The 25,610-nt window shown below is 49.3% G+C and overlaps 2 protein-coding genes across 2 annotated transcripts in view; both read right to left on the bottom strand.

The window, feature by feature from the left end:
- CSF3R (colony stimulating factor 3 receptor) overlaps nt 1–25,610 on the bottom strand; it is a 475,591-nt gene that overhangs the window by 320,951 nt on the left and 129,030 nt on the right. The window lies entirely within an intron of this gene.
- The window catches only part of GRIK3 (glutamate ionotropic receptor kainate type subunit 3), a 185,856-nt gene that overhangs the window by 49,156 nt on the left and 111,090 nt on the right, over nt 1–25,610 (bottom strand). The gene's annotated exons all lie outside the window — the stretch shown is intronic.

Here is a 25,610-nt window from a genome sequence, read left to right as displayed (position 1 = left end):
ACAGAGTGCTTGCCAGTAGAATCTATTAGAATGTGACAAGGATAACATGACCAGGTAGAGTTATAGTCAATATAAAGAAAGGGTGGTTCAACATAAAGAAATCTATGAATATCATTCCATTACATCAATAGTTCAAAGGAAAAAAAAGAACACATGATCAACTCACAAGATGCAGAAAGGCATTTGATAAAATCCAATAGACACTGCTGTTAAGAACGCTTCATAAACTAGCACCAGAAAAGTCACCGCCTTGAAACATCTTTAGCTCAAATCTGCCTTCAATATCACACTAATGGTGAACACTAGAGACATTCCCATTAGAGAAATAAAGGAGGGATAAAGATCCACGCCACACCATTAACCAACAAAATAAGAAAAAGAATTTAGAGGCACACGTCTTGGAAAGAAAAAAAATCCTTGCAAATGTTATAAATGACTTCCTACAACCCCTTAGTCCCCCAAAACAAACACTAGTTAAGAACTAGTAGGAGGGTCGAGTTAGATGATCAGTTTGCATAAATTAACACCATTTCTCTATATCACCAACAATCAGTAAGAAAACCTAATTGCAAAAGATCTCCTTTATAACATCGACAAAAACATTAAATAACTAGTAATAGAGCAAATAAGAAGTATGCAATTTCAGCATTAAAAATGACAACAACACTACAGTAGGGAGATATAACAGTAAGTTTAAATGACAAGGCATGTTCTGTTCCAGGATAGTTAGGCCCAAGAATGGAGGTGTCAGTTTATTCCAAATTAATTTTTCAGTTAATTTAATGCAACTCCTATCAGAATCATAGAAGGGTTCTTCTTTTACTTGACAAGATGACTGTCAAATGCATCTGGAAGACTAACCGGGAGGTAACAGCCTGAAGAGAAGAGAGGTGATCTATACTGCCAGATTTAAAATGGATCGTAAAAGCCAAAATAATTAAAAACATGTCCTAATGGCATATGAAAATACAGACAGATCAACGGAATGAGATAAAAAGCCCCCAGAGAGAGATTTAAGTAGAGATGAGTATTTAAGACACGACAAAGGTGGCCATTTCCAATCAGTAGGTAAAATATAAATTATTCATTAATTGTGCTGAGACAATTATTCCATTATTTGGGAGAAATTTAAGTTAGATTCCAATCTTAAGCCATATATCAAAATAAGTTCCAAGTGGATTAAAGATTAAATAGCAAGAAAGTCAGGGAAGGAAGGAGGAAAGAAGACAGTATAAAAGTACCAAAAAAGAAAATATAGGTGAATGTTACACAATATTGAGGTGGAGGAGGCCTTTCCAGGAATTACAGTAAAGTCAGAAACCATAGGAGAAACATGAATAACTCTACAGAAATAATATATATCAAATAATAATCTATCAAAACTACCATAAACAAAATTAAATGGCAAACATCGAACTTGGAAAAATATTTGTAACTTACTTGGCTGTATAAAAGTTGATGATCTTATTAAAAAAAAAAACACTTAATGAAAAAAACCCAAATACTCCAATAGAAAAATGTGCAAAGGATAGTTCCCTAAAGAAAAAAAAAATGACACGGGGCACCTGGGTGGTTCAGTCGGTTGAGCATCTGACTTCAGCTCAGGTCATGATCTTGTGGTCTGTGAGTTCGAGCCCTGCGTCGGGCTCTGTGCTGACAGCTCAGAGCCTGAAGCCTGCTTCAGATTCTGTGCCTCCCTCTCTCTCTCTCTGCCCCTCCCCCACTCATGCTCTGTCTCTCTGCCTCTCTCAAAAATAAATAAACATTGAAAAAAAAGTTTTAAATAATACAAAGGAGCTGTTAACGTATTAAGAAATGTGTATCCTCTCTAAACATCAAATAAACTCCATTTCAACCATCAGTGAGATACCATGTTTTGTCCATCCCGTGGGCAAACACAAAACAAATTATAACACCCAGCTTTGCTGAGTGTGTTTAGAAACAGACGCCTGCCTAACTTTGGTGGAAGTGAGAACTGGTACACCCCGCCTTCCCGGTGGCTACCAGAAAATATCAAAAGCCTTAAAAATGCTCAGGTCTTTGACTCAATACGTTTTGACTCAATTTCTTCGGTTTCTAGGAATTGACTCTGACAGCAATGGTGGACACACCAATCATGCGTGGGACAGGGGGTCTTGAGACGTCCAACACCAGGGACAGAGTCAATAAACCACAGTAAGCTGTATATTTCCATGTCATGGCAAAAATTTAATGATTTGGAACCTCCCACAACGTAGTTTTAAGTGAAACGCAAAGGTTGTAAGGTGCAGTGTGATTCCATGTCGGTAGAGGAAGAATGGAAGGAAGGAAGGAATGGAAGGAAGATGAGGAATTTCTACTACTGACATAAAAATAGGAGATGTTTTCAAAACCGCACAGGTGAACGGTCCCATGAGGTAGATTTCTATGTTGTTCTTCGTGCTTTTCTTTATTTTCCAAATGAAGTTTTTATGTTTTCTTTCTTCACTCTTTTAAGGAATCAACTTTATCAAGGTATGATTTACGTTGAGAAATTCCACAACATGCGCCTTGTTTTAAGTGCATGGTGACTTGTGGTGAATGTACTGACTTGGGTGGCTACTGTCACAATCCTGAACATTCCCGTCACCCCAGTAAGATTCCTTGTGCCCATTTACAGTCAATCATAGTTTCCGCCCCCAGCCGCAGGCAAGCACTAATTTACTCTCTGTCTCTAGAGATTCCTCTTTTCTGGACATTTCCTATAAATGGAATCCTATAAATGAAAGAAGAAATAGGTGGTCTTCTGTGTCTGGCTTCTTTCACTTAATATATTTTTGAGCCTTACCCATGTTGTAGCGTGTTTCAGTACCTCATTCCTTTTGGCCGTTAAATAATATTACTTTCTACAGATGTGCCACAGTTTCTTTATTTGGGTTATTTCCATCATTTTGAAATTTTTTTTTAAGTTTTTCTTAATGTTTATTTATTTTGAGAGAGAAAGAGAGAGAGCGTGTGTGCGCACTTTGGGGGAGGGGCAGAGAGACAGAGACACAGAACCCGAAGCAGTCTCCAGACTCTGAGCTGGCAGCACAGATCCCAACCCGGGGCTCGAACACATGAGCTGTGGGATCATGACCTGACCTGAAGTCGAAGCCTGAGCTTAACCGACTGAGCCAGCCAGGAGCTCCTGAAAAAAAATGTTTTAAGTGAGTATTTTAAGGGGTGCCGGATGGCTCAGTTGGTTAAGCATCCAACTTCAGTTCATGGTACGATCTCACGGTTTGTGAGTTCAAGCCCCGAGTCGGGCTCCGTGCTGATAGCTCAGGGCCTGGAGCCTGCTTCCGATTCTGTGTCTCCCTCTCTCTGCCCCTTTCCTGCTCGCACTCTGTCTCTTTCAAAAATAAATAAAATTAAAAAAATTGTTTACGTGAGTATTTTATGAAAAGATGCTTAATGTCATTCATCATCAGGAAAATACAAATCAAAGCCACACTGAGATACCACCTCACACCGGTCAGAATGTCTAAAATGAACATATCCGGAAACTATACATATTGGTGAGGATGTGGAGAAGCGGGAACCCTCTTGCACTGTTGGTGGGAATGCAAACTGGTGCAGCCACTCTGGAAAACAGTGTGGAGGTTCCTCAAAAAATTAAAAACAGAACTACCCTATGACCCAGCAATAGCACTGCTAGGAATTTACCTGAGGGAAACAGGAGTGTTGATGCATAGGGGCACATGTACCCCAATGTTTAAAGCAGGGCTTTCCACAACAGCCAAATTATGGAACGAGCCTAAACGTCCATCAACGGATGAACAGATAAAGAAGATGTGGTTTATATACACAATGGAATACTACTTAACAATGAAAAAGAATGAAATCAAGCCATTTGCAGCAACGTGGATGGAACTGGAAGGTATTATGCTGAGTGAAATAAGTCAGTCAGAAAAAGACAGATATCGTATGTTTTCACTCATACGTGGGTCTTGAGAAACTTAACAGAAGTCCAGGGGGGAAGCGAAGGGGAAAAAAATCGTTACAGAGAGGGAGGGAGGCAAAGCACAAGAGACTCTTAAATACCGAGAACAAACTGAGGGTTGATGGGGGCGGGGGAGAGGGGAAAATGGGGGATGGGCATTGAGGAGGGCACCTGCTGGGATGTGACCGGGTGTTGTATGTAAGCCAGTTTGACAATAAATTATATTAAAAAAAATAAAGCGAGTATTTTAAAAAGTGGATAAATAAACCTGCACCCCTGCCTCAGGCTTACGATTTGTAACATGTAGTGTGTATGCACGTGAGTGTGTGTGGGTGTGCATAAACGGGCTGGGCGCACGCATAAAACAAGACGAGAAGAACTGTACCCCAAACCGTCAAGAGGGGTTCTCTCTGAGTGACAGGATTATGGGTGACTTTAATTCCCTTCTTTGTGTTTTTCTGTACTTTCCAAAAGTTCTACAGTGAACATGTGTTATATTTCTAATCAGAAAAGCCATCATGTGACTGTGTGTATGTGTTTAAAGGAAAATAAATGATCAAAATACCATATGATCTGGTAATTCTAGGGATTTTAATTTAATGCTGGGGAGTCAGCATTTCTAGGGATATAAATTTAGAGTAAGTTAGAGACACATAAACACATTTATGTACAAGGATCTTCTTGACTATGATATTGAAAAAAATAGAAACAATTTAATGTCCCAAAGTAGGAAATTACTCAATATATTAAAAGCCAGCCATATGGCAGAACAACTTGCAGGCATTAAGAGTCAGGGTAGGGGCGCCTGAGCAGTTCAGCTGGCTAAACATCTGACTCTTGATTTCAACTCAGGTCATGATCTCACCGTCGTGAGATCAAGCCCCACATAGGGCTCCATGCAGAGCGTGGAGACTGCTTGGGATTCTCTCTCTCAACCCCTGCTCTTGCTCGCTTGCGCTCTCTCAAAATAAATAAATAAACATTAAAAAAAAAAAAGAGTCAGGGGTGCCTGGGTGGTGGCTCAGTCGGTTAAGCGTCCAACTTCGACTCAGGTCATGGTATCGCGGTTTGTGAGTTCGAGCTGTGCTGACAGCTCCGAGCCTGGAGCCCCCTTCGGATTCTGTGTCTCCCTCTCTCTCTGCCCCTCCCCTGCTTGTGCTCTGTCTCTCTCTCTCAAGAATAAATAAAACACTAAAAATAAAAAATAAAAAATAAAGAGTCAGGGTATAGGATGGCATGATATGGTGCCCAGCATTTGCTGCAAAACAAAAGGGGAAGGGTGAGTGTGTGTGAAAAGGATACAAATGGGGCATAAAGGTGAGGAGTTGCTGATCATTGGGGCCGGATGGTGTCTGCAGATGCTTATTACTGTTCTCGTAAAAACTCACGAGACTCAGACGGAAACCTAGTAGAAATTAAACAGCTCATCAAGGAGCCAGCGTACAAATAGAGACAACATATAGCCTTCCTATATATCAGCAATAAACCGTGAGGAATTATAAGGAAAAAGAGAGACCCTATTCACAAAGGCAACAATAAGAAAATAAAATACTTTACAATAAATGTGCAATTCTTATACCAAGGAAACCACAAAACTTTACTGGGGGACATAAAAAACTGGAATAAATGGAGAGGCATAACTTTCTTCTGGAAGAGAAGGCTCAATATTGTAAAGATGTCAGTTCTCTTCAAATTAATTTATAAATTTAATGCAACTCCAATTAAAATCAAAAAGGACATACCAGAAGGGCATACACGAAAATGTTAACAGAGGTTCTTTCTAGAAAGTAAAAAGATAATGGATTGCTTTTGCTTAGTGCTTTTCTTCCCCAAGTCCTCTGCACCAAGCAAGAGCTTTGGTAATAAGGAAAAAGCTTTAAAAGAATGCTCTTAAGGAATACTTAATGTTATAGAAAATGCTCATTCTTCGCCCCCCACCCCACCAAAGCAACAAAATTATATTACAGTTTGAAATCTATTTATCAAGGTAAAAGCACATTATCTATATTTACAGAAAAAAGACTGGAAAGATTTGTACCAACATCTGATCGATGCACATCTCTGGACAGAAGGGGCTTATGGATACGTTTCCCTTGCTCTTTGTATTATCTTGATTTTTCTAGGTTATTCACAATAAATATGCATTTTTTTTTGTATTTGAACATGTAAAAATAAAAAAAAAATGTATCAAAGAGAGCCTGGGAAGAAGTCCGGTCACTATAGATCCCATCCCAAATGAGGGTCAAAGGTCATGGGACAAGGAGCCATTTCCTAGGGCTTCACATCTTCCAGGCCTCTCACATCCTGGTGGGGAGGAAAGGAGAGAGGTTGATATCTCACAAGGGTGGTGACACATCTCAGGCACTGAGACCCCAGCCTTGGGGATATGTGATTCAGTTCCATAAACAACCACCAACCTCTACCACATGCCAACCTGTCACCGGGTCCTAGGACATCAAGAGAAGTTGCCACCAGGCTCCTGCTTCTCAAGGAGTGCTTAGGCAACAATAAGCAGAAAATACCCAGCACCTGTGTGGTGCTTAGCTGTTGGATATAAAAGCCATCTGGAAAATGGGTACATACTACCAACGGTTGACCATGGCAAGGAAGAAAATGATGTAACTAAATGCACGTCACATGGAGAGAATTTAGCTTATGGTAATTCTTTATTTTTTTATTTTTTTAATGTTCTATTTAGTTTTGAGACAGAGAAAGACAGAGCATGAGCAGGGGAGGGGCAGAGAGAGAGGGAGACACAGAATCCGAGGCAGGCTCCAGGCTCTGAGCTGTCAACACAGAGCCTGACACGGTGCTCGAACTCACAAACTGCAAGATCGTGACCTGAGCCCAAGTCGGACGCTCAACTGACTGAGCCACCCAGGCGCCCCTCATGGTAATTCTTAAAGGAAGACACAAACAATGCCATTTATTTATTTTTTAATTTTTAATTTTTTTTAACATTTTATTTATTTTTGAGAGACACACAGAGACAGAGTGTGAGTGGAGGAAGGGCAGAGAGAGAGGGAGGCCCAGAATCCGAGGAGGCTCCAGGCTCTGAGCTGTCAGGACAGAGCCTGACGTGGGGCTCGAACTCACGAACCGCAAGATCGTGACCTGAGCTGAAGTCAGCCGCTTAACTGACTGAGCCTCCCAGGTGCCCCCAAACAATGCCATTTATAAAAACAAAATGAATTTTAAACTTCCACGTTTTAGGGCAGAGGGTAGCAAACTTTTTCTGTAAAGGACCAGATAGTAAATATTTTTGGTTTTGTGGGCACGATGGTCTACTCAACTTTCCCACTGTAACATGAAAGTGATGGACAGCATGTAAACAAACAGGTGCAGGTGTGTTTCAATAAAACTTTATTTACAAAAACAGGTAGCTGGCTGGATTTGGCTGGTGGGCTGTATGTAGTTCATCCCCTCTTCTAGGGAAGGGCAGCCTTTATCTTAGAGGTAAAAGGACTTTAGGGCCCGGATGGAGAAGAGAACACTGTGATGGTACTAAATTGCCGGGCAAAGAAAAGGAAAGATGCAAGGTTGAGTTCTGAACCAGGAGGATGGGAGAAGGGCCCAAGAGGAAGGGAACAGGCATGATGTGGACCCAAAAAGGGAGACAGGAAAAGAATATGACTCATGGCCCAAACCAGAGGAGACCAGTATGAAATCCTTCACGGCAGGAAAGAGTTGTGGTAGTACAGTGATGCCCGGTGCTTAGTTTTCTGTGAGCCTGCACTGTGCTGTCACCTCCCTTCCTTACAGGAGCCCTGACATTTAGTAGAGTTGCCCGCAAAAAGTGGACACTAGCTTGTGCTCTTTGGGGGAAGTGACGAAAGGTGGGCAGCGCCCAGCACAAGGTGAATTGGGCAGAAAGAAGATAAGAAGTAGAGAAGGTGGGAGAGAGAGAAGAAAAGTTGGAATAGGAGAGGTTCGGAGAAACTGGAAGCCCTGGAGGATCCTCAGAGACACGGCGTGGAAGAGGCGGCCACTCCCCTGCTCCCAAGCAGGGGTGCAAGGATGGGCGTCATTCTACTTGAACATGTAAGGGCAAGGTGATCCCTAAAGTTGAATGTCTCGGGACACCAAGGCAGTACGTATTTGGGTACAACACAAAGGTTGAGAGAGCAGGTTCTGGATGTAGCAGACCCGGGTTTGAATTTTCCCTTCATAGGGTGCCCTTTTCTCTAGAGAACTGTTCTCAGTTGAAGGGAGCCACTTTGCCCAAGAGGTTCCACCACTCATCTTGGCCCCGGGGACAGTCTGCAGCCACTGATAACTCATGAACACTGGGGCTCAAAAGTGTGGTCCCCTTGCCTCAAGATGGGAATAACTGTATGCATGTATGCAAGAGCCCACCCCCCCGCCCCCGCCCGAGCACCTCCATATTGCATCTGGCAAAGGCCAGATCTTACCTGGGGCCGTATCTTTGCCTAGCCCGGTCTGCTTCTCTACCCTGATTTGCCTATCCCCCTACAGAATTTTCCTAAAGAGCTCTCTTCCCCTCTATCAACCTCATGCATCCCAATCTCTGCCTCAGGCTCTGCATCTGGGAGACCTGATCTAAGATGGGGGTGACATTACTCCAGAAGAAGTATCAACCACACTTTACCTTTCCATGCTTTTGAAGGAAGGGAAAGGGGGCACCGAACCTCATCAATTGATAAACCATCAAGGGTTCTTCTACCCTCTCCCTACCGGGTCCTCTTGACCCCTTTCCCTTTTGTGCGGGGGGCTTCTACAGACCAGGGAGCTTTGGGAGCTCAGGGTCTGATAGGGTAGGGCCCTGACTCAAGCTCCGCCCCACGGAAGAAAGGCTGCTTTGGGTCTTGGCTTCTGGAAAGAGCACCCTGCCCCACTTAGATGCAGTTCCCCCATTCAATTGGCTCCCCTCCATTTTCTCCCTTCCCATACATTCCTCATGATCGTTATTTAAAGAGGCTAATAAGTAGGTTGGCACCGTTGATTAATGCATAATCTTAATCATGATTGCATAGTGTAATTGGCATTAATTTGAAGAGCCAGTTCATTATGAAAATAATTGTCACTGCTTTCTGCTTTAATAAAATGGAGCAGAGACACCAGGGCTGCTGAGAAAATGGGGTGTGTGTGTGTGTGTGTGAGAGAGAGAGAGAGAGAGAGAGAGAGAGGGAGAGGAGAGATGGGTTCCAGAAGATGTAAGCAGGGGTGGAGCACAGCTGGAACTGGAACATTTTCTTTAAACAAGATCTTGAATGGAAACCTACTGGGTAAAAAAAATAATAATAATAATAATAACAACTAATGTGTCAGGGATGATGCTGAGTGCCTTCCGCACTCTCCATTTAGCACTCACAAGAACCTCTACAACCCATTAGATAGAAGCTATTACTGTTCCATTTCACACAAGAGAAAACTGAGGCCCAGGGAGGTTCAGGTTATATTCAGCTGTTATTAACTACTGTGTAGTAACTTCTCTTCTACAACCAAAGCCAGCTTGTTAGAGCCAACTGTGAAATTTTCAGAATTTGTAAGTGAGCTGGCAGCTTGAAATCAGCCATGGTGAAAGTATTTACACCACGGAAATAAGCAGATGCTACAAATTAGGACTTTTTTTCTGGAAAGTGTGCTTCCTAGCACACCGCTGCCCAAGCCTATTTCCATCATCTGGGCATTTAAAGACTTGGTGCCGTGGTTCTAGAGAAGGCTCTGTAGCCCCCAAGGCTCCACCAAGCACAGCACAAAAACCACTGCTCAAATCTACCCTCGTCTGCGGAGTGAAAGTCAGGGCCAGGGGTGAGGGAGGGGGGGATTGAAGTGAGCTGTGCCCACCGGAATGAACCTCCTTCTGGCTCCTTCTACAACAATGTGCTATTGTGTTTTGAGAAACACTCTGGATACCCTAAGCAAAAATGCCCACATTAAAAGTTGTTTTAATGTGTATTTATTTTTGAGAATCAGAGAGACAGAGAACAAGTGGGGGAGGGGCAAAGAGACAGGGAGACAGAATTGGAAGCAGGCTCCAGGCTCTGAGCTGTCAACACAGAGCCCAGCGCAGGCCTTGAACCCAAGACCTGTGAGATCACGACCTGAGCTGAAGCCAGACGTTCAACCAACTGAGCCGCCCAGAAATGCCCATATTTTTAAGATTGCTTTTTCTGTCTCTGAAAACGTGCCCAAATGGTGGAATTTCCCTGCCTCCCAGGTGAGCCTGCTATGGTGGCCTGTGTCAAGCTGAATGGGACCTCAAAAACCAGGAACAAGGATTGTCATGGCTTCCTTGCCAGGCCTCATCCTTATAACATTAAGGGCAAGGGCCCTGGAGGCACCCCCACCCCCATAACACATATTCTTTCTGGTCAGATGGACCTAGAAATACCCTGAGGCACAGGTCTTAGGGCAAACGATAGCACAAGGCTGAGTCCCTTTGGTCAAGCCCATGACCTCATGACTGTCTAGGGCTGGTCTGGAAACTGTTGAGATTTTCCTTTCTCTTGAACAACTTTGTGCTCCCGAATTTGGCCCTTGCAAAAGCAGCCCAGCCCTGAGTGGGGTGAGCCTGGGAGACTCAGCAGAGCCTGTGCTTGCCTCCCCCGTCTGTCTGGCAGCAGAGTCCCAGGAGACACTCATGTTCCCAGCACCAGGCCCAGGCACTGTCTGTCCTCCGGGGCCTGAGTCTGCTCTTTTTTTTTTTTCCTAGTGTGCTTTGTTCTTTTTCTGAAGTTTCCAAGGTGTCGTGGAGATTAATTGAGACGCTGATCAGCGAGATTGTTGCTAACAGCCTCTTCCTGGGGCCCGCCTCCCTGTCTGTTCTGATCAGGGCTTTCTCTTCTCCCTGCCAGGGCCCCTGCGGCTCTGTGCAGCCTGTGGGTTGGAAGAACCAGGCTCTGTTCTCTGCTGTACCTTGGCCAGCCCTTAGGGGACCCTGACAGCGCTTCTGAACTTGCTTTTGGGTCTCTCTATGCTGTTGTCTCAGCAGGAGGAGTCAGGGGACACGTTGGCTGGCTTTCCCCGCTGGGCCTAATATGTGGTTTGCAATAGGCAAGCAGTGCCCAGCATAAAAGGCCCAATGATGGGCTTTCTGAGGTCGTGGGCAAGAGGGGAGGGGGCAAGGAATAGGCGTGTCTCCCCTTTCATTTGTTCGATCATTCATTCGTTCATTCATTCTTTCGTTCCTCAAGCAGTTTATTGGCTACAAGTGGGAACACGGCTGTGTGCCGGTCACTGTGTGAGTCAGCCCGTGGCTGGACACCCTTCCAACCCTCCCGGGTGTTCCTCCAAGGGGTGAGAGGAGGAACACCCATAAAAAAACACTACATGGGTAAAAACTCTCCATGTGATAAGAATGGTCAGAGAGCTGGTGAGGCTCAGAAGGGTGCCATGGAGGTCTTCACGGAGGAGGCAGCATCTGACCTGCTCGAGCTGAGCTGTGGAGGGAGTGTGGCAGGCTGCGGCAGGTAGGGAGACTGGCCTGGGGTGGGCACTGTGGGCATGAGAGAGTGCGAGGGCGGGTGGGACCCAGGCAGGAAGGGAGGACTGGTCAGTGAGGAGGGGCCGGAGGGAGGCAGGGTCTGGGACAGAGTGCGCCAAAGACACCCCCAGAGTCTGGATGAGGACGGAAGTATAGTCAGGCGCGTAGGTGCTACAGCCAGATAGCTGGGTTTCAGCGGACCCCACCGCTTCATGGCTGTGTGACCCTGGGTGGGTCCCTCACCCCTCTGGGTCTCTGTTTCACCTTCTGAAAACAGGGATATTACCAGCACTTGTAACACAGAGCCATTCTGAGGCCTAAATGGCATAAATCATCAAAGGCACGCCGTAAGCCCTCGAGAGGGGCAGGAAGTTACTCTCACGAGGTGACAAGGAAGCCGGGGAGCACTTAGCTGAGACAGAGGCATCCAGAGAAGCAACAGATTGGACAACAGGATGTGCGAGGCCCATAGGGTCCCAGGGGAGGGGCTCCTGATTGAGTTCCGGGGCCTGGTGGCAGTTGTTTTAATTGATCCAGTGATATGCGGAGCTTTGTCTGTACAACTCAGGGACACGCAAGTCAAATATTGCAGAATCGACCATGTCGGGAGGATGGCTGGAAGGCTCCAGTGCCGCCCAGAAACCCTGATGACCGATGGGCTGTCATCAGGCAGAGGAACAGGAGCTAGAGCTGCTGGGGACAGGACTGGGAAGGGGGCTGCTGTGGAGGGGTGCGGGGAGCAGACAGTGCCCTTGCCGGAGGAGACAAAGGAACAAAGACCTAGAATCCTTGAGAGGCTGGTGGGGCCGGCCTGCCTCCCGGAGGCGCTGAGCTGTGACACAGCCCACCCTCAAGCACCCATGCCCACAGCACAAAGACCGGCCCCTAGCTGGCATCCCGGCCCAGTCCGACCTCCCCCAGCCTCAGCCCCTCCACACAGCATGTCCTCTGTCCACATCACGGAGCCTGCCGGTCTGTCCGCACCTGTCCGTTCCAGTGTGCTCTTCCTCCGCCTGGGTCACCTTCCCTTCTTCCTCCGTTTCATCCCTCCAAACCTGGCTCCCACATTTCTCTTCTGAGCCTGCGGAGCAGACACTGTCCCTATGCCCTTGTCCCACCCAAGGGCCACCTGTAGACACTTCCTCTGCTTTCTGGGCAGAGGTCTGGGCTTTCTGTATCCGGGATATCCTCTGGTAACGGTGCAGGCATGGCCAGTGCAGGCCATAAGAGCCAGGGCGTTAGGAATGCTGCAGAACCTCTGCCCAGAAGACATGGGGCAGATGAGTGAACTCGTTCCCTTGCCCCTTGGGGGTGCAATTCTGAGGCCCACTTCTATAGTTTCTCAAAGGGCCCCGGCAGGGCTAAGCGCCAGTCGTCCACAGTGCCCCTCGTCCCACACGCCTGGGATCACCTCCCAGATAAAACTGCTCACACGAGAACCTTTGTTGCAGGGCCTGATTTTGGGGTCCCCTACTAAGACATCCTCCCTGAGCTCTGAACTCATCCTCTGTGGGTAGGCTCACACGTGTTACAATGCGTCATAGGCTCCTCTCCCTCTCCTTGTTAGGCTGTGGTCATCTGGAAGGAGGGGAACACACCTCAGTCATCCTGGCATCCCTTTCCCTCCCCCAGTCCCCAGCACATATCTATCACAGAGGATATCAAGACCCATTTGTTAAATAAATGCATTTGTCAATGCACATCACACACACACACACACACACACACACAGAGCTCCTTTTAAAAAGCTAATTCTAGTTCAGGATGTTAATACAGTTCAGTGACAAAGCAGAAAACATGCAAATATCCTTCAGACCACCTGCCAAAAGATGCTCAGCCAGGAGGCCACCCGGGTCCCACAATTTCCCAGCTGCTCCCACCCCAGCCTGGCAATGATTGGCTCCTACTAGATGAGGAAGCTTCAGCTGAGGTGTTCTCAGGACGCATCCTTCCAGGCCCCTGCCCCCTGCATGGATGGCCAGGTGCCCTGTGGCTGGAGGCATGGCTGGTGGCAGCAGAGAGGGAACCCGGCTCTCCCTGGCTGGGCACCCCCCCCCCCCCCGGCCACCTGCTCCGCGGTGGTGTCAGCCTATGAATGGCAGCCCCACCTCCAGCGGCCCCTCAGCGCCGGCCTACACACCCACAGCCCTGCACGGAGAATGCCAGGAGGCCCAACTGAAGGCCGCTCTGGATGTGGAGTGGGCAGAGGTGAGGGGCAGGAGGAGCAGAGGCCGGGAGATTAGTGGAGGAGAAAGGAGCAGCCCGTTCTGCATTATTACTCCCATCCTCATCTGTTTTAAATATCAATTGCTATGCAGGTTAAATACTTATTCAGATGCCTTTTAGCTTAAAAGCAAGCTAATTGATCTCTGGAGATCCTGAATGAACAGTGAAGAAACTGCACTAATTATAGAATCAACTTCCACTTCTCTATTTTGTTTTGTTTCTTCTCTGACGATGGCTGTAGGAGTGACAGGGGCCTGGTGGGGCAAGAACGTACGCTGTTTTCATTAGGCTGCAACAGCGAACATTGCCCACAGCCACTATACACACACACACACACACACACACACACACACACACGCATGCACACACACGGACGCACACACACGTGCATGCATACACACGTGGACGCATACACACACGCATGCACGCACATGGACGCGCACACACGCACATGAGCGTGTGCACACACACGGATGCACACACGCTCACATGTACACATACACAGATGCACACACACATGTGCACGCACGCACACACGGATGCACGCACACACGGACGCACACATACATGGATGCATGCACACACATGCACACACAGATGCACACACAGACTCACACGCGCACATACACATGCACACACATAGACGCACACACGTGCATGCATACACACATGCACGCACACACACACACATGAGCGTGCACACACACATGGATGCACACACGCTCACATGTACACATACATAGATGCACACACATGTGCATGCACGCACACACGGATGCATGCACACACGGACGCACACATACATGGATGCATGCACACACATGCACACACAGATGCACACACAGACTCACGTGCACATACGCATGCACACACACATAGACACACACACGTGCATGCATACACACATGGACGCATACACACACGCATGCACACGTGGACGTGCACACACACACATGAGCGCACACACACATGGATGCACACACGTGCACATCTACACATTCATGAATGCATACACACATGTGCATGCACGCACACACGGATGCGCGTACACACGGATGCACACATACATGGATGCATGCACACACACCCACACACGAATGCACACACAGACTCACACGTGCACATACGCATGCACACACACACGTGCATACGGGCGCACACACATGGATGCACACGCGCAGGCGCACACACACGGACGCACACATATGGGCATTCACACACACACGGACGCACACAAAGGGACACACACACACACACACGTGCGCACGTGTGGCCCCAGACTCTGGGGTGAGCTCTCCCAGGCCAGCCTCCTGGCTACACCTCTGCCAGGTCCGGGTAGGAGCTCTCCAAGGTAGGACCTTAAGATGCTGAAAATACCAGTATACTTCACCTGCCATTGGCTGGAATCCAATAAAGTTGTCCACCCTCAACCCACCTACCCTATAGGCCCTCCCCCCACAACACCCCCAAAATAAAAAAACCAACACAAATGCTGTCAAAGCGATTTCAGAGCCACTTCTTGCTCAGAGACTCTGATTTCATCTGGGCTCCTGGCTCCCAAAGTCTTGCTGGCCTCCTAGAACTGGTTGGTACAGAGCAGCTTTACCCTGGCACCCCTCAGGTCCCTCTCTGGGCTCCCTGCTCATCTGTGTTGGGGGTGGGGCAGCTGCAGCCCCAGGGTGCCTGGACCTTGTGAGAGTGTGCCAGCCTGGGCTTCCTTTCGCTCTCTCTCCCCCTGTCTGGGTTCTGACTCCAACCACCGTGCTGCTATGGGTAGAGAATGGGTACTTCTGGCTTGGCTGGAGGGCAGATTATGTCCCTGCTATTTCAGTGAATCAGGAAATCGCAGTTGGTGCGCAGGGAAGCTAGAAGTTAAACGAGATGGAGAAGATTCCTTTTCTGCAGGACTTCTCTGGGCATTTATTCTGCTCATGTGCAGCCTCAGAGACGGGGGTAGCATAAGCAACATTTCCCAAACTTACTTGACAACTGTGGAAACCTGTCTTGGCAGAGCATCTCACTGAAAACACGCTTTGGGAATCGCTGCGTTACACTGCTTTGGGCAAAAGTGGTCTTTATTCCCCCTCTCCGAGATGTGAGCTATTTGACATCCAGAGCTAGATGCTTCACAACTCAGTCTGCCCCACATACCTGGCCCTGAACACCACAGACACACAGAGAGAATGAAGAAAGTATGACAAAGTATGACAGTGAAAGCGTTCGGTCTGCTTAACACCAGGGGCCCAGTGTGACAATTTTTTTTTTTTTTTTTTTTTACTGGACTGCTTCCGGGACACTAGCAACTGGTTGTTTTAACAGAGCTTGGAGGTGTGACTACCCTGCCAGGTAATGAGCATGTGTCTGTGTGTGAGCACACATCTCACCTGGGCGGGGACACAGCAGGGAGGGAAGCACATAGAGCCAATTCATCAACCCAATTCTTCGTGCCTCTCTCCCCAAGGGGTTGAGATAGGAGATTGTCTGAATTATGATCATTAGCAAATGAGGCTGCCTGCATCTTCACAAGCTCTTGGCTTGTGCAAAGAAATTCCAGGCTCATACAAAGGAATTCCAAGTGACCTTGCCCTCCACCAACTTGACTTGACGGATAGAGCCGTTCATCCACTCCGCCCTCCCTTCATTCAACACTCAGAGAGCACCCTCCGTATGTCAGGCACCGGATATACAGCAGCTAAACAGTAAGGGGGACCTTTATCTCTGCAGCACCTTGTTTATTTCCCCAAAGATCTTAATGCAAGTTGCAACTGATCTCCAGGGGCACCTGAGTGGCTCAGTGGGTTAGGTGTCTGACTTTGCCTCGGGTCATGATCTCATGGTTCAGGAGTTTGAGCCCCATGTCCGGGTCTATCCTGACAGCTCAGAGTCTGGAGCCTGCTCAGATTTTGTGTCTCCCTCCCCTGCTCATGCGCTGTCTCTCTCTCAAAAATAAATAAAAACATTAAAATAAAAGAAATTGATCTCCAGTATCTGTCATCTAGTTTATAGGATGCCACCACCAGAACATCAGCTCTTTGAGCACACTGAGCCAATATCTCACTTTCTCTCCAGTGCCTAAAACAGTGCCTGCTACATAGTAGGCACTCAGCAAACGCTTCTCAACTATTACTGAATGTATGTGAAACATACAAGTCTAAGCAAGCATGAAATGACTGGCCAACAAAACTCCACAGGGATAACACATGGACAGTGGCTTTTAACCAGTGCTGCTGCCTCAGGTGGCAGAAGGGGATGCCACAAAAAAGTAAGAAAGCTTACAGGTGCATCTGGATCAGAAAGCTGAGCACTTCTTTCCAAGAGCCAGAAAGATGTAGAATCCCCTCTGGTCACAACGACTCAGAAAGCCCAAGGCAGTCCCAATAGGCGGGACAGCAGGTGCATTCGAGAGCTGGAGCAAAGTTGCAATCTTAAAATCTGCATGGACTGTCAGCACTCGTGGGGAAACAAAGGAGCTTGAATTTTAAAAATACAGGATTAAAAACACCATCCACAAAACTCCACACTTTGAACAAATGCAAAGACAGAACTTTCTGCATAACCATCTGGTGTGGATTAGCTGGGGCACCAAAAGCAGTTCAGGAGTTGGACTTACTAACAGGAAGGAGAATCACTAATAGCTACTGAGCCTGTGTTCTACGCCTTCTCCACTCATTAGCTCGTTTAATCCTCACAAAAACCCCATGACAGGGATTCTACTATTATTCTCATTGTTTTCAGAGGAGGAAACGGAAGCTCAGAGAAGTCAGGGATTAGTCCAAAACCACACAGCTTCTGCATATCCAGGAGTTATGATCTCTTCTGGTTTGAGTCAGGAGCTTAAGACTGCAAACGGCACACAGGTGATGAAATTGGGCATCTAGCTCAGAGCCAAGGTACAATCTCCTCCGAGCCTCATCTGAGAAAGGATCTCCCGTGGTAGTTAACATCAGTGCCCACAGAGTCCTTAAATCTGGAGCTTAGCGCTCCTAGATTTATGTTTAACTATTTAGGAAACACTGTGTGGTTCTCATTCTACAGTACGGGTTCAGTCATTTCCAACTAATTCTTTCTTAGGGCAATGCTTAAAAGGTTATAATTAACAGCAACAACAACAAACTTCAAGTATTTCCAAGCAGAGGGAATTAGGCCACGAGAATAAAACAGTGGACTCCTGTCTTCCAAAAAGATCAAGTAAATGGCCCTTCCAGAGCAGACCCTGTCCCTGCCCAGGTGGGCTGCCTGTTGTCCTCACCCAGGAGAGGGGTGCTCTGCACCGGTCCCGAATGCTGTCACTTTTGATGAGAGGCTGGTAGCCTCCAGGCTGTGGTCGAGGAACAGGCTTTTGTAAGGCAAGGATCTCTGTCCTGTGACCTGCCTTCAAGTCCACCATGGTATCTCTAACCCAATGTCACCGAAATAAAACACAGCACCTTCTCCCCAAATCTGCTCTTTCCCTGGCTTCTTACCTCCAGGAAGGGCATCAGTGCCCTTCAGTGGTCCAGACTAGAAACGTTGGTGTCTTCCCCTCCCACCCCGACCCCCTCCTCACCCTTCAGTCCCCAGATGACTCTGGGGTCCGTCTGGCACTGCCATCTTCAGTGCCACCTTCCAGCTCATGCCCTGCACCAGGGCACCAGCCTCCCCAGGCCCTCCCTTCCCCCGCCCTCTCTCTTCCCAGTTCCCCCTCCTTTCATCTGCCCAGTGGCCCTCAAAGCCCAAACTCAATGGTGCCAGGGCTCTCTGCCTCACACCCTCCCTGGCTTCCTCCTGCCCTGAGGCTCAGGGCCCCAGTTTTCTTTCTGATTTTCGATGTCTTCATAAATCTGGCCCCATCTATCTTTCCACCTCATCTCCCACTAAACCCCTCTCTGCAATGCGTAGTTTGGCACATCAGTTTCTCAGCACGCCCCAAGAACTGCCACATCTTTATGCCTTCGCTCCTAACATTGCGCTTCTCATTAATGGTGACAAAGCACTTGATCCTTTCTCGTGCACCAGATACTAGGCCAAATACTTTATGAGCCTCACCTTGTTTAATCAACATCCCTAAGTGTTAGATTCTCACTACATAACTAATCAGGAAATTGAGGCTCAGAGAGAGTGTAACTTCCCTGCAGCTCACACCTGAAACCCAGGTGCCCCCAGGTATGTCCTCCCCATACACCACACTGATTGGTCTGACCTGGAGTTTGCGTTTACCTGTCACTCTTTCCGTGTTGGTCCCCTAACTGGACCATAGGACCTCCAGGGGACGTGTCGTCCAGTGCCCAGTGCAGTGCCCAGATACTGAGCGGGCGGGAATAAAGCCCACATCTTTGTCCCTGGGTGACTGAGAGCTCAGAGCGGCCCTTCTCCAACTCACTGATCCCATACAAGCAGTCGCTGCACACCTACTATGTGCTAAAGGACCATTCCAGGCACTGGGGATACAGTGATGATCTAAGCGAACAAGGTCCCTGCCTTTGGGGCGCCAACTTCCTTGTCATAAAAACCACAAAAGGAAAAAACAGGGTGAGATCATACCAGTGCCTACGGGGTACTGGTTTTTAAGACTCTCCCAGAGAAGGTCACTGGTACCTTCTTAGTGTAGGGGAACAGAAGAATGGATAAGTCCATTGTCTCCCTGGGTTGCTCTCCTGTGTTCCCTAAAGGGGGAAAGGATGAATTAAATAATTAACAGGATGGATGATGCCTGCTCTGTTGTGGTAAATACAGAGTGCATCAGGAATAAAAATGGCCAGGAGAAATCCCAGTAGGGTTCCTGGAGGAGGTGATGTTTAGCCTGGGCCCTGAAGAATGAGTAGAAGCAGATGGAATGGGCAGCAGGACAGCAGGGGCGGAGCATGACAGAGCCTGGTGATTTCAGCAAGTGGGCAGGGGCTAGTGTGGTCGTGCACGGGCCCCCGGCTGGCAGGCCATCTCCCCCCGGCATCAGGTTTTCTCAGTCCCTGCCTCGGAAAGCCACGCTGCCTCGAGGAACCACTGCTCCTTTCTCTAGCACTGCTGTGCTCTGTTGCCAGCTGAACACTGCATCTCCCAGTAGGTGCTGGGTCGGCCAGGGAGCCCAGCACTGGAGGACTGGAGAGTTCAGTGGGAAAACACAGCACCCAGGGCCTCCCGGGTCCTGCCTGCTGCTGGGAGCACCCTCATCTTCAGGAGGGAGGCACGTGGCACAAGGCAAAGGACTGAACACCCCCTCTAGCTGGACAGCCAGCTCTGCCCTGGCCAGCAGCAGAAGCATGCAGGCTGCAGCGCCGATGCCCAGTGGATGCAGCTTGGCTCCCAGTTCTCAAAGGCAAGGCCTATGTCTCCCTGCCTCCACCTCCACGCCGCCACACCCCGCTCAACCCTGCAGAGGCATATAGGACCACAGCTGAACAGCGCTGGGCGGAATCAGGGAGCTGAAGCACCGTAGTCCCTGAAGCTCTCCTGTGCCGCTGTGTGCCCCAGCTCCGGGAGCTCATCTTGCCCTGCCTGGCTCACTTGTCGAATGCCTCAGTTTCCCCAGAAGGACAGGACCACAGTGGTCTGGAGTCAGTTTGCCAAGTGCAGTTCACACCCCTCACAGCCACTAACCAGCTCACCTCCTCTGCCTATCAACTGGTGCCGCTGAACAGGTGAGAGGAGATGGTGTATATAAAGCCCTTGGCCCAGTGCCTGGGACACAATAGACGCACCTGTGGCCTCTGATTCTCCCTCTCTGTTGTTCTCTGCCCAAAACTTGGAACAAGGCTAGCTCCTGAATTTACAGTCCCTGGGTCAGCCCCACCTTTGGCCATGCCCAATCCTCTGGAGCTGCCGTCTGCTCTTGGGATAGACTTTGGGCCCTTCGGCCCATCTAGCACCCACCCCTTCTCCTTGCATCAGGTGGGCCTGGGCCCTCCCATCCACCTGAGGGTACGGAGGGGGGCAAGTCTCCCCAACTCCAGGCCAGTTCCCTGGGGAGGCCGAGCCCAGGCTGACTTCTAAAAGGGAGCTCCGGCTGTCCCAAAGCCATTCCCCATGCCCGTGCCTGAGTTTTGCTCCAGCCAAGGCCCTCATGCTGCTTGCCTGGTAATGGTTGGGGAAGTGAGCTGATGGGCAAAAAAGAGGCTCCATTTCTCTCTGGGACCAATTTGTGAGTTTTCGGCAGCAGCTCTAGCTCTCCCGTTTCTGCCTCATCTCTGCCTGCCTGCTGCCCCCACTCGCTCCGCTGGCTGGTAGGAATCCGAAGGAGGCCAGAGAGGTGGGACTCACCCTCGGCTGGCCAGCCAGTGGAGGAAGCAAGTGCCCATTGGAGGGGGGGAGGGGAAGGGGGAAACCTCCAGGGCACTGGGAGGCCAGAGAGAGGCTGAGTCCTGTAGGGAGACACCAATGCAGAACCACCCGCTCTGGCACCCACCCTCTGCTCTTGAAAAGAGGCCATGTCCGCTAGCTAGCGATTGGGAGCACAGTGTGGGGGTGGCTGGAGCGGGGTTTGAGCTCCGCCCCTGCTAGCTGATAACAGGACGGTAGAGTGGTCACTTAAACCCAGCCGCTCTGCCACGCACAGGCTGCAGGACCTCAGACAAGTCTGTCAAGCTCTGTGGGTCTCCGAGTTCTTACTACAGATGTGGAAGCGGATCTTGCTGGCACATAAGCACGGTCAGATACTCTGCTAACAGGATTGTCTGTGACCTTGTGACGTTACTTAGCCTCTCTGAGCGGTGTCTCGATTTCCAGGCTTTGTGAAGACGCAGCAAAGGTGCGGCTGGTATGCCCCTCAGCAGAGAGCCTGGTGCACAGAGAGCCCTGGATAAACAGCAGTGACTGTTTTGTATTTTTTTTTCTTTAATTACCATATTTCATTGATTCCAAGTCACACTTTTTTTCCCTCCGCATTTTAACATCCATGAAATGGAGATGGGTTTGCAATAGATGATAAGAAAGCACTGTGTCATAGTTTAATTGGTGGCATTTTTTTTTCTTTCTTAGGGAAGTACATAAAATTATGTATTTTACAGTCAGTGGTGTTTTAGAATTGATGAAATCGGGGCAGACCGAGGCAAGAAGGAAAGTTCTGAGGACTTGGCCCTGCTGTTCCTGAGGGTATCCCACCTGCCCTGGCCCCTCCAGGCTCCCAGGGACAAATCTCTCCGGTCACCTGGGGCTAGTGTTCCCCCTCAGCCCACCCCTCTTCGACTTCTTCCTTACATTTGCCCACTCTTTCTTCTTGGAGTGAGGTCAGTGTCCTTCTGGGCTCTGTAAGAGGGTGAGGCCTGTTTTCCCAGCACCAGGCTGCAGGCAAGAGCTGGCTGGTCAGGCAGTGGATATTCACAGGGATCCAGTCCTTATCCGCCCACTAGGAGGGAACACAGTGGCTTTGCCACCCTCAGGGTCCCCAGCACCGTGGGTAGATGGGACGCAGACCTGAGCGGGCTGAGTACTAGTCCCAGAGATGCAGGTTCAGAAGTGGGACAGCACGCCCAGAGCTCTGGCTGCATCATGGTTGCTGAGGAAGGAGGAGAAAGCCGAGAACCCAGGAAAGCCAAGATGTAGGGGAGGTCAGGTGGTGGGTCTGTCCTATGGCTGGCAGGCCCCCCTGCTGCCCCACCGCCAACCTCCTCAGCCAACCAGCAATCCCAAGCATCTAAAGTTGCACGGCTGCCTCAATAGCTCCCACCCCCTTCTCGAACCTTCCATGACCCAGTAACTATATGCTTAGCCTCCGGCCCCACAGGAAGCTCTGATTGGCTGCTGCTCCTCCCCTCCCAGCCTGGTGGGTATTTATTCTGAACATCACTCCTGACTCCCCCAAGGTAATTCAGGCTTTCAGCCTTTTTGGGATTGGTCCTGATGCTCGGGACCATGAGCTTACTTAGACTCAAGGAAGGAAACCTTATATGGAGCACCCGCTCTATGCTTGGCCCTGTGCCTGATCACACAGACTTTCCCACTGAATCTTTCCAACGGATCCAAGAGGTGGTCGGGGAAACTGAGGCTTGGGAGGAGCAGCTGCTTGCCTGGGAAGCAGCTAAGCTGCACTTAAAAGCTCAGCTCTGTCTGTTGGCATCTCCCAACATACACTCAACAGTAAGCAGAGATCCAACCTCTCCCGTGACCCAGAATCTACCAACAAAGCGATGATCAAAGGCAGAGAGATGATGTTTTTCTGGAGCCTGGAGTAAAAGGAAGGCCATGCTGCCCGCTGCAGCCTGGGAGCCCATGCCAGGCACGGAGCAGTACCCCCAGCCCTCACCCTTGGTCTGCAAAGCCATTAAATATGCAGAATCTCATCTTGTTCCTGGGCAGCCGAGGGCTCTGAGTCACGGGAGGTGACATTGCTCTCCAACAGGTAAGTTGTTCAACAGATGGGCAGTCGAGTGGCAAAGAAATACATTATTAATGTTTCTGGTTAAATTAACTGATTAAAACCACCCCAGGTAAAAATGTACGTATCAGCGCTTTGCCCACAGCAAATGAGGAATTAATGGAATATGGCTGCGTCTTTGTAATGAAACACAGACAGGGGATGTCTGGAAAGGTTCTCTCTCTTCAGCAGCAGCAGGGGGTGGGGGGTGGGAGGCCTGATCCATCTGTTAAAGGGACCTCAGCTGATTGGCACAGGGGCAGCAGGGAGGGGAGAGACCCAAGGGGGCTTCCTCTGGCTCACAGGAAACCTGAAAAACATAGACTTTTTGACCCCTGATTTGCTGGAGCCTCGGAGGGAAGGGAGTCAGGGCAGAAGCAGTGGGCCACTCCAAGGACAGGGGGCTGCAAAGGTGGAGAACACTGCCTGGGAAGCAGGACCATGGGATGGGACTCCAGCTCTGCCCCTAGAGACTACACAAGCCAACTTCCTGGCACGGCCTCAGTTTCCTCACCTGTCAATTGGGGAGGAGAATGAAACCATCTTCGATGCTCTCTTCCAGCTCAGCTTCTTTCATATCATGGGCTTCTAGAATAAATCCCAATGTTCACCTTGCCCTCACCCTCAGCAGATAACCTAGTGGGGAGCTGAGCCCCATGTGGGGTGCACCTGGATATCCCAACCCTTGAATGGCTTTTGGAAAATCCCTTTTTTGACACAGGCACAACAGGGTACTCATATGTCTACGCAGCTGGTAACGTGCACATGCATATACATACACGCACACACATGCGCTGGCTCCCCCATTCAGGCATATGTCGGCATCTAGGACCTACGCATGCAAACAAGTGTGCACACAGACACATACAGGCTCAGAGCTCCCACACATGAGTGCATACATGTGCACACACAGTTGCATTAAAGGTGAAGCCTTGTCATAGTCCTGCATGGACAGGAGGGTCTCGGGCACACGTGGCTTGGGCACATTTCAGAAATAGCACTGGGGGTGAGGGGCAGGGATGGCATTGCTGGGGTGGAGGACCAAGGGCCAGTTTTCTCATCAACCATGATGAGACCATGATGAGACTCATGAAACCAAATAGGTTTCATGCCAGGGTTTCAGGAGTTCCCAGAGGCCATGACCCAATTCAGACAAGAGTGAGGTTTTGCATAAATTAACCAGGTAAACACATTCCTACTAAGGCTTCCCCAGATCCAGAGACCTGGAGCAGCTGGAGACCCACAGCCCCAGTCCTGGCTGACCTGGAATGAAGGGGGTGGGGGAGCTGGTAATGTGCCTCCCCCCACTGCCCCACCCCGCATGCATTCATCAGGAGCTCTCCGAGGTGCTGATGGCTGAGGCTTGGGGAGATTGGCTGAGAGAAGTTGTTTTTCTCCTCCCTGGCACCTGCCAGCTTCAGGGAAAGGTGGGGGAAGGTGGTGGGGGTGTGGGTTGGGTGCGGAGCCCCACTGTCCTATCACTCACCTGGCCTCCAGATGCCACGCTGAGGGAGCGGGAGGGAGGCATGAGCCAGAATCCTCCTAATGACTCCCAGCATGAGAGGAGGCCTGCCAAGGGGGTCAGTGCTGGCATCGCGGTATCATTAACTGTTTACCCTGAGAAAGTTCACACTTCTCGGAGGCCACGCTCGAGCTGTCAGAAACACTGCACGCAGCGCTCACAGCTCTGCCAACTGCACTCCCCAGGGCCCAGCAAAACAAATATTTAGTAGGCGCCTGGCTCTAGAGCACACGTGCACACACCTACTCGCACAGGGCACAGCATGCCAACACACAGATACAAACATCCACACAGACTTATTCCCCAGACATGTACAGAAACCTAGAGGCACGCTTACCATCAATACACAAACACATACCCACATGTAGACCTACACACACAAACCCACATCCTCGGGGTAATAAGATAACTCCGTAGGTATTGAGAACCTACCAGGAACACTGTTTTCGGGCAATTAGTATGCACTATCCTATTTGACTCTCCTGACAACCCTCAGTGTTCGCATTATCACACTCCTATTTTTCAGATGACAAAATCGAGGCTCCAGCAGGCCAACCCCACGGCTAGGGCTCTTACCATCCACTGTGCTGATACACACCTGCCCACCCGAGGTACATGTGCATCAGACACACTCACCCATAGACATGGACACACAGGCACACACAGAGGCAAACTTGGGCTACACGTGTGCATTCACAGAAATGAACTCGCCTGTACATATGCATGTATACGCGCACACACACAGCACAACCATCTTCCCCCAAGCTTACGTATCCTCTGCCTCAGCGCCCCTCAGGGCCTGGACACGCTGCTCGAGAGAGCCAGTTCGTGCCTTCTGAGCCCTTCTCCCATAAGCTGTCCAGATTCTGGTAGGGTGAGCTGGCTCGTGTCGAGAACAGTACTGGCAGCCATTGAGAGAGTGGGCTTTGATTGGGAGCAAGTCCAGATGGTGGCGGTAAGCCCCAGATGTTGTATGGAAACAAACAAGCCTGCTGAAATTGGGAGCTCAGCTTCAGCCTGGCCCTGCACAGCGGTCTCCTAGAGGCAGGAGTTCTGCTGAAGGTGCAGTCAGTGTGACTACTACTATAGGCCAAGCCTGGCATAAGAGCCTGGTGACATATGGGGAGGGCTCAGCTTTGGAGTCTGG

The sequence above is a fragment of the Panthera uncia genome, assembly GCF_023721935.1.
Source record: "Panthera uncia isolate 11264 chromosome C1 unlocalized genomic scaffold, Puncia_PCG_1.0 HiC_scaffold_4, whole genome shotgun sequence".
Taxonomy (NCBI): Eukaryota; Metazoa; Chordata; class Mammalia; order Carnivora; family Felidae; genus Panthera; species Panthera uncia.
This window is presented reverse-complemented; position numbering and strand designations above follow the sequence as displayed.